The sequence below is a fragment of the Geotrypetes seraphini genome, chromosome 1 (genome assembly GCF_902459505.1).
Source record: "Geotrypetes seraphini chromosome 1, aGeoSer1.1, whole genome shotgun sequence".
Taxonomy (NCBI): domain Eukaryota; kingdom Metazoa; phylum Chordata; class Amphibia; order Gymnophiona; family Dermophiidae; genus Geotrypetes; species Geotrypetes seraphini.
In genome coordinates, this window is record NC_047084.1 from 446,467,640 (window position 1) to 446,482,602 (window position 14,963).

A 14,963-nucleotide genomic window follows, 5' to 3' on the forward strand; every position below is an offset into this window, starting at 1 on the left:
ATAACACAACAACACAACATCCATTTTCTATAGCGCTGAAAGGCGTATGCAGCGCTGTACATTCCTTTCCTTAAAAACTCCCAACATTCTATTGCTTTTTGACCACCACCACCGAACAGATTCCAATGTATTCACCATGATGATCATTCCATGAAATGCCCTCCATGAGGATAATTTTATGACGTTTTCAAATTTTATTTAAAATTTGATATCGCTTAGAAAAAGTTGTCTAAGCGGTGTACAAAACTAGAATATTAAATATAAAAAAACCTATTGAGACATAACTAAGACGTAAACAATATCAAACGCATATACAAGTGGGAAAATAGGGAGAAATACAATTTGTAATAGGATAGAAAAACAAAAAAAGATCAGCTCAATAAGGAGGGGGGGGGGTTATATGATCTTCCTTTGTTGATTATCTATTTCTAATGGAAGATACAGATCGTAGGCATCCTTAAATAGGAATGTTTTTAGATTTGTTTTAAATTTCTTGGTGCGTGTCTCTTTGCATAGATATAGTGGGAGAGAGTTCCAATGACTTGGGGCAGTAAATGAAAAAACATTTTTTTTCTTGAGGTGTCATAGTGACATAGTAAGGGAACAGTCAGAATGCATTGATTGCTGTATTGGAGTGCTCTGGGCAAGCAGTAAGGAATGATTAATCTATCGAGGAATCCTGGGGAATGTAAAGTCTTTTTTGTTTTAAATGTGAGCAACATTTATAAGTGATTCTATGGATAATTGGTAGCCAATGTGATTTTATTAGGAGGGCTGTGACATGATCAATTTTTTTGCTTTGTATATTTTAATAGTTGTATTTTAGATGATTTGCAATCTTCTAATTTCTTTTTGGGTTATTCCTTGATGCAATGAATTGCAGTAGTCAAGTTGTGAGATCACCATATGTAAAGCATGCTTTGTTTGAAAAATAGCTATTTTAAAGAGGTATACATTTTTTTTTTTTTTTTAATTTTAAAAATTTATATTCCGCATATCCTGAAGTTCTATGCAGAGTACAATAAGACATCCAAATGAGAAATAACAAATTGCAACACATTTCAATAAAACAACATAGTACAAAACCCACCTAGAAGCCATTTGACTATGGCGGTATAGAAAAATAAAGGTATTATTAATAAACATATTACAATACAACCAACATACATATAACAATACTACCGACAAACAACATAAACAAAACTACTTAATAAACATTACATATAAACAAGATGCACTGAAAACGCCTACTGTTCTGTAGTCCAGGGATATTCAATTCTGGACCTCAAGGTCCATAGACAGGCCAAGTTTTCAAGATATTCACAATCTGCCCGATATTCAAATTGTAGGAGATAGCTAGCTGTCTCCCGCGGTCGGCGGCAAAACCAGAAATTCAATGCTGGCGCCATATCCGGTGACCAGCATTGAATTTCTAGTTTAAATTTGGCTTGCTGAAGCATAGTCAGCTAAGCTGATATTCAGCAGCTGGCCAACTAAGAACTAGTGGCCAAAGATAGACCTGCTTTTGTAGGTTGGTCTATCTGGCCACTGAACTAAGCCAGCAAACCACTGAATATTGGCAGTGACTGGCATATGTTGTGCGACATGGACGGTCACCCAGCTATTTGCCATATGGGATAGTCAGCGATAGATTGCTGGTGATCACCCGCTGAATATTGGATAGCTGGCTATGTGCTATACAGTTGACTGGGAGTAGTTCCCAGCTGGCTAAATAGTGCTGAATATTGGGCCCAATAAATATACATGAGAGAGATTTGTATGCACTGCCACCTTGGTATGCAAATGTCTCTCATACAGTGGCATTGTAATGGAGGGCAGGCCACCCTGGGCTCCATCTTTGCTGGGGGGGGGGACGCCATAACCTTTCCTCTTCTCCTCCCCCCCCCCACACGTACTTCTTTAAATGTCCACCAGCACGAGCAGAATCTTCCACTTGCTGCTCATGCTGGTCATGGGCCAGGATGTGATGTCAGAAGGGTGCTGATTCTGGCATGAGCAGCAGATGGAAGGTGCTGCTTGCGTCGGCCAACATTTCAAGAAGTATGATGGGGGGATGGGGGGTGCATGGCATAGCAGGGAAGAGTGGCAGCGCACAGTATGGCGATGCCTGGTGCCACTGCTTCCAGTTGCTCTCATGCATATCCTTTGTGGATATCCTGAAAACCTGGTCTACCTGAGGACCTCAAGGACCAGAACTGATGCAGCCCTACTGTAATAATTCCTTGGGCAGGGTTTAATAATAATAATAATTTATTCTTGTATATCGCCATACCGGGAAAGTTCAAGGCAGTTCACAAAAAGTAGAGCTAAAACATACAATGCAGATAAAATACATCAGGCTAAAATATGAAAAAAAAAATTATTACGATAAAACAAGATGCATTAAGATACCAACTTATCGAATAGTTGTGCCTTTTAACAGTTTTCTGAAATTAAGATAGGATGAAGCCTCTAACAAAATTTTTCCAAAATTTTTGGGAGAGCTTGGCCAGATTTGCAATGTACTTTTTAAATGATTTGTATATACCCATAGAGTAGAGGCACACATTAATGCCTGCCTCGGAAGACACAAATTTGTGTGACAGCATATATATATTAATGGGGATAGTACTGGAAGCCAATTTATAAAGGCATGTGTTTTTTGCATAAAAAAGCCAAGAAATAAGTGCTATAAAAATTTTTGGGGCACTTGTTACAAAATTACAAATAAGGTGACTAGCAATATAGAATGTGTTGTTTTAGTCCCTGGGCAGTAAGAGTAGGGAGGCTAGAGCAGTGGTATTACTCTCCCAATCTTTAAGGGCTGCCAATTGGTAAGGTTTTCAAAATATCCTTAATGAATATATATACCAGAGATTTGCATAGGAATGGAAGTACAGTGTATCCTCACACCAAGGGAATATATTGTATAAAGAGAACCAGTGTCTTGCTCTGATAATCTATTGTTCCAGATATTTGTTTATAATGCTTATCTTTGTGTATTTTTGTTTTACTTTTTTTTTTTCTTTTCTCAGAAAAAAATATTTTTCAGCTTCTATTCACTGTTATTGATGTCCACTGCTTATGTGACTGTTGATGCAAAGATAGACTGTAATATATTTTTATAATTAATTAATAATTTGACCTAAAAATGAAAATAGCTTATTAAATGGCATGCATCTTCCGAGGTCTGTGATGCCCACCTCTATTTCTGATATAGATATATAAATAAACTGGATAAAGACCCTGGAGAATACAGCTCTTAGCATCTTGTATCACGGATTAATTGCAGAAGAGGGGCCCAGAATGCAAGTGCCATGTGGGAGCATCTGTGACAGTTCTTACTGCTACTAGTGGCTTATGGCAGTGGTGGGTTTGTTTAGGGCCTCTACAAAATAAGCTGGCACACGCCAACAAGGCTGGAAACGGAGAACCGTAGTTGCATAAAATGGCCCTAGAAAGAGAAAGGATGACTGTGCTGGGAGCATGAGAGTAGTTAGGCCTCAGGCAGGAGAGTTCACAAGACGAGTCATTGGGAATGGTGCAGGAGGTGACAGAACTGAGGTAGGAGGCAGTGGGGAATCTGCTAGTGACTTGTACATGGGTTGGTTCGCTAATGGATGAGGGTCTGAAAGGAGACAGATGTGTGAAGCTACCAGTGACCTTGCAAAGGAGACAGATGGCCTGGAAAGTGAAGCCATGGTTGGTGCTAGAAATGCAAGTCTGGCATTTCTCTGGGGATATGTTGTGAGAGTCGGAGCAAGGACTAAAGTACGGTCTGAATAAATAAAAAGCAGAGAGCTGCCAGAAAGGAAGGCAGTTGTCAAAGAAATAAATAAAAACAGAACTCTGGAAGAGGGTGAGTGAGCTGCACATTTGTAGACGCAGGCAAACTTGACAGTTTTCTACCAAAGGCTCTGTGAGATAGCTTTGACAGACCATTAACCCTTTCAGGACCAAGGGACATATTTGTCCCATAACTTTAAAATCCTATAAATTTTGATTGGGATAGTCTACAGTTCTAAATTTGATATGTACGGATTCCATATGATACTGCCTTTATGTAAACAAACTGGTTCCGACATTCATTCATTAGCGTCGTTGCTAGATTGACGAGAAGATTCACTTGCCACACTGTCCATAAGCCAGAAGTGTGATTTTTTTTAAATAAAAATAATGATATTTCACAAAAAAAATCAATTTTTTGGCATCTGCAAGCCCTTTTTACCATAAAAATGTCGTCAAAACCACAAAAATTGGCCTACGATCCTTATGGTCCTGAAAGGGTTAAAGAGGAATTATGGATGCAGAACAGTGACAAGTCAGTTGTATGACATAAAGCCAGTGACCGTTGTGAATTGGAATTAGATAGTTTCTATCAAATTAGTTTAATCTCCCTTTCCTATGGGCCGATTCGCAAACCTAATACCTATGCTAAAGGCAATTAGTACTGGCGTTAGTGTGTCGCCTAATACTCTAATGGTTTCAGCGCCTGCATCAAAACTATTAGTGCAGACCACATTTAAATGCATTTATATTAGGTCATTAAATGTTCCGCAGCATGCTTTTAAAAAAAATTGCTGTCAAGTGTGTTTAGCACCGGCAAAAATAATGCCAGGTCCGTGGTAGCGTTAGAAGGTTTGATTGTGAGAAGGGGTGTTCTCTCCAACCAACCCAACCTACCCTGCCCCGAACAGACTTCCCTGAAAACCTTGGCTCTGGTGGTCCAGGCACAAGCATACGCAATCCCTGACCCAACCCGTGAGCTAGGCACCAAGGGACATGTGATGCAGGCCGTGAGAGACCCCTTCCCCCACCAAGGCGACCTCAGAGACCACCCCTCAAGGCAGGTCCTGAGAGACCTCCCCCAGAAGCAGGTTCCACAAGGAAGGCCTAACCACCTCCTTAGTGGCCTAGGGGCCCACCCCACAACACCAACATACCTTGAAGAAACTAAAGGCAAGCAGGGAAGAGGGAGAAGGTATCCTTCCCTCCTCCCTCTGAGTCATCATCATCAAAATGGTGGCACCCTGGCCCACCTGGTGTATTCTGGGATGCACTGGGCAGGACCCAACTACTAAATAAGGGAAATAGTTAGGCCCTTTTCTGGACTCAGCATGAGTGGCTTTCTCACATTGGAAAGAACCGCGTAAGGCAGGGGGTAAGCAATTCCGGTCCTCAAGAGCCAGGTCAGGTTTTCAGGATAGCCACAATAAATATGCATGAGATAGATTTGCATCTCAAGGAGGCAGTGCATGCAAATCCATCTGGTACATATTCATAGTGAATATCCTGAAAACCTGGCCTGGCTCCGGCTCTCGAGGACCGGAATTGCCTACCCCTGGCGTAAGGGATGCACTAAGGCCATTTTTGCTATGGCTTTAGTAAAAAGACCCTAGTATGTGCTAAGTTGTACATTATCATTTTTTTTTTTCCCCAAAAAATAGTTTTTGCTGGGGGCTTGTCATGGGCAGAGAACAGGTGAGGAAACATTAACCGGCAGTGTGTTTGCATTAGAGCATACTAACTGGTTAATGCAGAGTTAACATTGGAGCACTTAACTGACTCCTAGGAGGCACTATAAATGGTGCCTAAAAGGCACTGAGTAGTGCAGCGCTAAACACAATTCTATAAAACTTTGGCGCACATTATAGAAATTGTTATACACGGCTAGCTGCTTTTACCATATCCTGTATCAATGAATTCCAAAACTCGGGGCTCCTTTTACGAAGCTGCGCTAGCGGGTTTAACGAGCGTGACTTTTCATCACGCGCTAACCCCCACGCTGGCCTAAAAACTACCGCCTGCTCAAGAGGAGGCGGTAGCGATATTATGCGCGTTAAACCGCTACCGCGCCTTCGTGAAAGGAGCCCTTAATTATGCATTGACTGAAAAAAAATGTCTCCTACTTGCTTTAAATACAGTGCCCGATATTCAGGCAGCAGCAATCAGCGTTTTGCTGACTGCTTCGGGTGTTAAACCCAGAAAAATCCGTTTTACTGTTAACCCAGCTTATTAGTAACTGGGAGAGGAAGTTATCGAGCTCTGTTAGGGCCTTAAGGGGGGACTTCATCAAAGGGCGCTAAAGGGCAAATTCTATAAGAGGCGCCTAAATTTAAGCATCTAAATAATTAGGTGTCTATGTTAATTGGCTTCAGTTATGAGCTTTAACATGTTCATAATTGAAAAAAAAAATTAATTGGGCGATAGGGGCCTATTTTAGGTGCGAATGTTCAAAAGATAGATGCCTATCACATGACGCCTAGCGGTGTCTAACAGTAAAGTAACTGGGTTTAGGTGATTTAGGTGCTGCTAGGTGTGATGATCTACAGAATTTAGTCCCCCTATAATGTAGGTCTTTAAAACCCTGACCTACATTACAGGTGCCTAATTTTTTTAAGTTAGGCACCGCAAAACGTGATTCTTTAATGGACACATACGAGTGACTGACATGTAATACACACCATATGTAAAAGTGCCTCTCTTTTAGGTTCCAATTACAGAATCTGGTCTTAAGTGGGTTAGTGCACTCTAAACATTATGAGGCTCATAATCGAAACATAAATATGTATAAAAACTCGCCCAAATCAGCACTTGAACAATTTAAAAGACAGGTTGTCCAAGTGCCGATAATCAAAAACGGGGTTTTAGACGTATCCAGAGACTTTTTAGGCCTCTGAATGCCCCAGAGCTCAAAGGGGCATTTTTTGAAGGGGTGGTTAGGGCAGGATGTGAGCCGACCTAGAATTAGTCATACTGTAGGGATAATCGAAAGTTTGACGAGGCTGCCTGGATGGAACTTACACATTGTGACTTAGGTGATCTATGAACAGGTCTAAGTGCCTAGAACGTATCCAAAGTGACCAGATAACCACTGCAGACACAAAGTACAGACCCCTACACACTCTCCCAGTGATCACTGACCCCCCCCACACACACACCGCCATAAAATTGGAATAAAATCGTACATACCTGCCTCCAGAACATTAGCGCCTGGCATAGGAAAGCCTAGTAGAGCTGCACAGAAGTGGCTTAAGAGGGGAGGGGGGGAGGCTAGTGAACCATAGAGAGGAGGCCCATAAGCCACTCTAACCACTGCATTCATGATGGAAAATGTGAATCCACCCAAAAATAAACAACCCAAATCCTACTGTACTGCCATATAGCTGCCACCTGCAGCCATAAGGGATATTGGGGTTGTAGACATGGGGATCTAGTAGATTTTGGGGGTGTTTTGGAGGGCTCGCAATAAGGGGGTTATGGCGAGATATACATGTGGCATCCTTTTTGTGAAGTTCACAGCAGTGCCCTTTAAGGTGCCCTACTGCTCTCTTGTTATGTCTGGGAAGCCATTCCATCACTTAGCTGGCCCTTCTCACATCCAAAAGGTCTTGTTTTGCATGTTTCTGACTTGGACGTATTTTTGGTCGAGAATGTGGTATAAAGATAGACATAGTGGCAGTCTGGATGATCAAACATGTAGGACGTACAGATGGACGATTTTTGAAAAAATGTATAGTTTTAGATGTATTTTTTTTGAGAATGGACATTTATGCCCTGCTGACTTTGAACGACTAGCACACTACATCCAAATCGGACTTGGACATTTCTTTTGATTATGCCCCTTCACCTATTTACTACCGCTATGTCAAATACTGAAATCCCTGGGAGTACCCTTCCATCTCCATGCCGATGATATTCAGTTTATAATACCAGTGAGAGACTCGATATCCGATGCCCAACTGCAGATTGAGAATTATTTTCGTGCGAGCAAAGATTGGTTGACGGAGAGTAAGTTGAAATTGAACACTGGAAAGAACAAAATTATGTGTATTGGTCATGAAAGGCATCTGCATTTATTTCCATCAGAGATTGTGCTGGATAATATAGTGATTCCAATGTCAAGTCAGTGTAAATATCTTGGAATTTTATATTGGATTCAATGCTATCTTTTAAGCCGCAAGTCAAGATGGTAATTTCCAAGGTCTTCTTTTAGACTTTGTTTGCTAAGAATGTTAAGATATTATCAGTCAGTCAAGAATTTTCAAATGGTTATTGGGGCAATGTTGACACCTATGTTTGATTACTGTAACTCTTTATTGGCTCAAAATGCGGCAGTTTGCGTGATTGTGGGAGCATCAAGTTTGACCTCATTACACCTATCTTGTGTGATCATCATTGGCTGCCTAATGCTCTAAGGCAGGGGTGTCTAACCTTTTGGCTTCCCTGGGCCACATTGGCCAAAAAAAAATGTTTCTGGGGCCGCACAAATGCGCAAACGCTGCAGCAAGACAGAGGAGGGAGCCGGCAAGACGGTAAACACCCAGGGGCAGCAGAGAAAAACACTGCATCGCCCTCGACCGGGGCCACACAAAATCTTTCACGGGGCCACGTGCGGCCCTTGGGCCGCAGGTTGGACACCCCTGCTCTAAGGGGTCCTTTTACTAAGGCGCGCTATCCGATTTAGTGCACGCTAAATGCTAATGCATCCATTATAGTCTATGGATGTGTTAGCATTTTGTGCACACTAATATTTAGTGTACGCTAAATTGGCTAGGGTGCCTTAGTAAAAGAGGGGGTAAGCTTATCGCATAGAGTTTAAAACAGTTTGTGTAATTTTTAAACTGTTGAAGGACAAATGTCCAACTCTACTTAGTTCTCTTTTATCCTTGTCGCGCTTTACGATCTGAAGACAAGAACAGTCTTGAGGTTCCAATTATTAAACTGATAAAGTTGGTTGGCATTCGGCATGCTTTATTAACTGTGCAGGGTGTAATACTGTGGAATGCATTACTATTGGATATAATGAATGCTATCACTTTACTTCAGTTCAGGAAATTGGTTAAAACTTTGCTTTTCCATAAATGTTTTAGTAAATGATTGAGTAGAAATTATTTAAGTGAATCATTTTTATTGTGTTGTGTACATTTTGTTTTGATTATTACATTACATTACATTAGTGATTTCTATTCCGCCATTACCTTGTGGTTCAGGGCGGTTTACATAAGAATTGTCATGATATTAAGAAGTACATAAGTTTGAACATTTTCTAATTTGCTAAAGAGTAGGTAGTATTGCAGGTAAAGCTAGGGACAGATCTGGTTATGTTATATTGGTTTTATGTATTTTTTTTGAAGAGTAGGGTTTGTTTCTTTTTTGAAGGTTTTGTAGTGGTTAAAATCAGCAGATTGGTGAGTTGTTGGATTGTAACTCACTCAGAACTGTTGGTTGGTTGTGAGTGATACTTAAAAAAAAAAAAAAAAATAAACAAAGATGCCCATAGGAATGGGCATCTTTAGTGGCTAGCACACACTAACATAGTTGTACTTAGGGGGAATTCATCATAGGGCACTAAGTCATGCTATTTGCCCCTTAATGCAATTTACAGGTCTCTAACTCTAAATATGGTGCCTATTACCGCAGTGAAATGTATATCACCACAGGTTACATAGTAACGAGATGCAAAAGCAGTTCATTACTATGTAAAAATCAGAATACAACTTGCATACAGAAAGTCAGGTTATATGCATAAAATTGTGTTAAAATAATATTTAGGATCATTACTACTACTACTACTAATAATCATTCTATAGCACTACTGGACATATGCAGCACTATACATCACAACATAGAATAGACAAACCCTGCTCAAAAGAGCTTACAATCAAGTCAAGACAAATTGGTCAAGAAGGTGCATCAATATACCGTGCTCAGGTGGGGGAATTACAGAGGGAATGATAAGACAGATATTGACCTCAAAGCCATGGCCTGATGCTTCTGGGTTGGAGTTTAAAGGGAGGCAAGTGATATGTCATAAAACCACCACAGGGTATATTTATTAGACATCATCGGTTTCCTCGATCTTACCAACTACAAAACTTCGGTCGATGACACTCACTGGGAACATGACCTTGGTCCGACCACTTCCTTGGGGCTTTTTGCCTCCCCATTTTCATATCTCACCTCGGATCCCCACCTCGTCCCTCAAACTCCATTACCTTCCCAAAAAAAAATGGCTAGCGAATTGTTCTGGACCAAATTCCTCAACCTAATTTCCACCATTCCTAACCCTCCAAATCCTGAATCCAACTGGATCACCCTCTCCGAGACCACCTACCACTCCCTCGCACCACTATCCACTAAAACTGTCTCCTACTCCCGCAAGGCCCCTTGGTACCTTCCATATCACAGAGAACTGAAGCAGAAATGTCGAATACTGGAACGCAAATGGAAAAAATCTAAATCCCCCACAGACAGACAGCCCTGGAGGGTTAATATCAAGTCCTACAATTCTGAACTAAAAATAGCAAGGAAGAACTACTACGGTAACAAAATCTCCAGATCCAACAACCAAAGTTTCAAGTTTATTGACTTTTAATATACCGACCAGCAACAAGTATCTGGCCGATTTACAATAAAAATTTAAAAAAGTAATACATTGTTTAACATCTGGCGCTCCATATCCTCCAAACATGACTCCATCATACTCCCCTCTCCATCTGCCGACGATTTAGCAAAATTTTTCAACAAGAAAGTCACTATCTTACAACGCTCGTTCCCACCAATACCCTCCTCCAATTCTCTGGTGCCCACCAACTCCAACCCTACACTAACCGTCGCCAACCATATCCCAGTAGACAGATCCTGGACCGCCTTCGAGCTCGTATCCAATTCCCAGGTTGTTTAACTCTGCCTCAAGTTGAAATCCTGCAACTGCACCTTGGACCCTTTCCCCTCCTACCTATACGAGAAAATTCCCACACAAGCCTTCTCATCTCTCACCAAACTTATAAATTCTGTCCTACTTTCAGGCCACAGGGGTTGGACCATGTTTCTGATTTTTTTTTGTTCCGCATCATCTCCACAGAAGTAGAGCTCGACACAGTTTACAGGACTTGATAGAGAAGGAACTCCAACGAAAGTAGATGGACTTAGTAAAGAGAAAGTTTAGAGGGTCTTAATATATCGAATAGGGAGAGGTCAATTATATTTTAGAGTAAAGCCAAGTTTTCAAATGTTTTTGGAAGAGTTGGAGGGAGGCTAGACTCCGAAGCGGGGCAGTAAAGATGTTCCACAGTTCGGTGATCCTGAAGACGATGGATGTCCCTGATTTTCTTGATTGGGATATGCCTTTTAGAGGGAAAGGATAGTTTGGATTTTTGAGTGGATCTGGTGGTGTTGGGATTCGAGGAGTTCCAGGAGAGTGGAAAAAGGGGAGGAAGGGTGCCGTGTAGAGATTTGAAGGTTAGGCAGGCGCATTTGTAGTGGACCCTAAGGATTACTGGGAGCCAGTGAAGCTTAGACATAAGCGGGGAGACGTGGTCAAATTTGCTTTTTGCGAAGATTAGTTTAGCCGTGAACCATTTGTCTAATCGTCTGCTAATTCTGATTTTTGTTTGTATTGGGGTTAGCTCGTCTAGGGTAGCTGTACTTAGCTTGCACCATTGTGAAATAAAGTCCTTGGGGTTGCATTCTTGGATTGCTGCGTCTGTTTTAGTCCAGAATTTTTGGAAGGGTCGCTGTATTTACGAGAGTTGTAGGTCGATCTTTGGGGTTTTGGTTTGGTTTTGTCTTTGGCCCAGTTTAGGTTGAAGGAGTATGTGTAATGGTCTGACCAGAGGGATCTAGACCCCTTTCCATTTGATGTTTGAATCTCTGGCAGTAAGGGCTGTTGGGTCATGAAGGCTGCTATGTCTAGTTGGTGACCTTTTTCATGTGTGATTTGTGGGTCTAAAATCTTGTATGTTAGGGCTTCGAGGAATGACAGTAGGTTTTCTACTTGTTTGGAGGATTGGTCTTTGAGATGGAGGTTTAGGTCTCCTAGGATTAGGTTGTAAGTTGCTGTTAGTGAATTTTAGTATATAAAATCTTCTAATTCGGGTCTTGCTGAGTTCCAATTCCCTGGTGTTATGTAGCAGAGCATGCAAGTTATGGATTCTTTTAGTGCGGTGCATGAGAGTTGGCAGGCTAGTACGTCCATGTAAGGGGTGGATGTTTTGGCTAGTATATTCAGATTTAGGGAGTTTGGCTATGATGGCTAGACTTGTTTAAGATAATTCTAGATGCAGCCACAATTATTTTCTGCTGTTTGTATTGCATATTTTACTTATTTATTTACCACTTCTAGTCTAAGAAGTGGTTTACATTAAGGTACTCAAGCATTTTCCCCTATCTGTCGTGGTGGGTTCACACTATCTAGTGTACCTGGGGAAATGAGGGATTGTGACTTTCCCAGGGTCACTGGGAGCAGTGTGGGATTGGAACCCACAACCTTAAGAGTGCTGAGGCTCTAGCTCTAACCACTGTGCCAAATATTTTTGTAGATAAGATGTGGAATGCATAGTAACCAGGCTTTGGCTGAATAACTCCCTACCTGGAATCAGTCAACCTGCAGTAGCTCCTCATTTTAGAAGGTTAATCATTTTTTTTCCTCTCCAGAAAGGAAAAACAAACAAAACAAAATGTTTCCATTAAAAAAAAGGCATTAAAATGCATTCCTTTTATTTATATTTCTTAGGGGGAAAACATGTAAGAAATTAAACCATGTAAATTACTCTGCTTACCTAGCTGAAGTTGTCTGGTGCTTTTGAGATGCATTTTGATTTTATTATAGAGCTAGAATGTATGACAGACAGATGCTATTGACTTATGACTGCCTCAAAGGGAGCCAATTTGCTCTGCCCTTCACTCCACTCAAAAATTCAAAGGTTAATTTTTGAAACTCCTTACCTGGTTAAATACCAATATCGTCGATCCTGTTCTTATATGGTAAAAAGTAGGCACGAGCTCCCACAGCCCATGCAGTTTTAACCAGGCCTTGCAGGGTTGGGGGGCGGGGGGGGGGGGGAATGGGTGAGTTGTATTTTAGGACAGGGGCCAAAAAAAAGCTCACATACATGGGATTTTCAGAAGGGTATGACTAATGTATTCCCTCTCTCCGAACGCCCACACAAATAACTGTTGCAATTTTTAGGGCTACGCTGGTGGTAAAATGGGACAATTGGGAAATCGCTCCCTCAAAGTGCGTTTGCTTGGAGGGGGATTTTACCTCCACAAGCTGAGGATGATGACTTAGAACAGCCGTGTAGGTAGTAGGCTCCCCCCCCAGGGAATTTAATCAACCTGGTTTGGGTATAATCTATAGAGTTCCCCTGAAACCCGCTGCCCAGCATATCACTTAGGTCAGGGGTAGGCAAGTCCAGTCCTCGAGAGCCGGAGCCAGGTCAGGTTTTCAGGATATCTACAACAAATATGCATGAGAGAGATTTGCATCTCAAGGAGGCAGTGCATGCAAATCCATCTCATACATATTCATTGTGGATATCCTGAAAACCTGACCTGGCTCTCGAGGACCGGAATTGCCTACCCCTGACTTGTGTGTCTTGTGCCTGAAATTAAGAACCTATCGGACTTTAAGATCTGATCTCGGCGAAAAATAGGGTGTAGGAGTTACAACCCAGCTTTGCTGTACGGTCAGATAGCACAGGACTTACACAAAACACTCAGTGGTCCCAGCGCAGAGCCGCACGAGCCCGGATACTCGCATCTGGAATGTGTGCGTTTTTTTTATTTTGTTTTTAAAGGAAACTTGGTTTGGCCACTTGCAAGAGTAATTAAAATCTGCTGTATAAGTGGCGGCACTTAACACAGAAAGATGCCACTTCGAGAGCACCCGGGCTTCTTAGGTATTGCATTCTGCATACTTAACTCCTCAAAAGGACAGTCTGTCATTCAGAAGCAAAGTTTGCATACTTGTAGCCTGAGAAGGGAAGATAAATTGAATTTGCACTACGTGGCAGCAGCCTCTCAACCAAATACTTCATACCTTGCATACCTCTTTTATTGTACCTTCTGCCCCCAAACTATGATTTCGGACAGATCTTTAAACACACTGCGAAAAATATGACATCTTGAAATTCCCTCCTTTTTTTTCCCTCCTCCTTATACTTTTAGTTGTTGGTGCTGCAAGGACCAACCCCCTTACAGCTTGCACAATAACTAATATTTATACAGTTTGGAATGCTGAGAAATGCAGCGTGAGTTTGAAAAGTTAGGCACAGGTTTGCAAGCAGAAACTAGAATAAGCTCGCTTTTGTTTTCACTGGTTCACGATGTCATGGTGTGTTGTTTTTTTTTTTTTAACACATATGAAAAAAAAATCACATGTGTTCTCGTAGTTCATATGGAGGAGCCACTGGGCATGGTAGCGGAGGAAGATGTCTGTGTAAATGCATTGTAGGTGGAAAATAACATTTTTAAAACTAAAATAAAAAGCTAGTCCCCAAGGCCAATAAATCATACAGCCTCCTTGAGAATTAGTGAAAAGATAACACGTTGACAGACAATCTCCTATAAGTTACAACCCTTGTCGAGTTTTGCTTATACAGAGAGGTGGAACTTGATAATGTTTAGATCAGGGGTGTCAAAGTCCCTCCTCGAGGGCCGCAATCCAGTCGGGTTTTCAGGATTTCCCCAATGAATATGCGTGAGATCTATTTGCATGCACTGTTTGCATTGTATACTAATAGATCTCATGCATATTCATCGGGGAAATCCTGAAAACCCGACTGGATTGCGGCCCTTGAGGAGGGACTTTGACACCCCTGGTTTAAGATCTAGGATATTAAATGCCTCCTGCAGGTCACTGCTTTTCCCCCTGGCTATAATGAAAAGAGCTGTCTCTTAACCTTTTAATTAAAATAATAATAATATACAAAACCGTCAGTCAAACCAAGTAGGGCGATTATATCCTACATTTTACCGGGAATACGCTTTTCGAGTCTTTACTACAAAGAGCTATTTTAATGAACCTTTTTTTATTTTTTTAAACTGTTTGAACTGCAACTCGGACTAAACAAAAGTAAACTATCCTTAAACTAGCAGGTTGAGAAAGGGAGACTGGGGGGGGGGGGTTCTGCAGAATCCAGTACCCACCAGTAAGGAGTAGCTGAAGGAGGTGGAAT

The 14,963-nt window shown here is 41.5% G+C and overlaps 1 long non-coding RNA gene across 1 annotated transcript in view; it reads right to left on the bottom strand.

Annotated features, from left to right (window-relative positions):
* LOC117348462 overlaps window positions 1–14,963 on the bottom strand; it is a 58,161-nt gene that overhangs the window by 42,219 nt on the left and 979 nt on the right. The gene's annotated exons all lie outside the window — the stretch shown is intronic.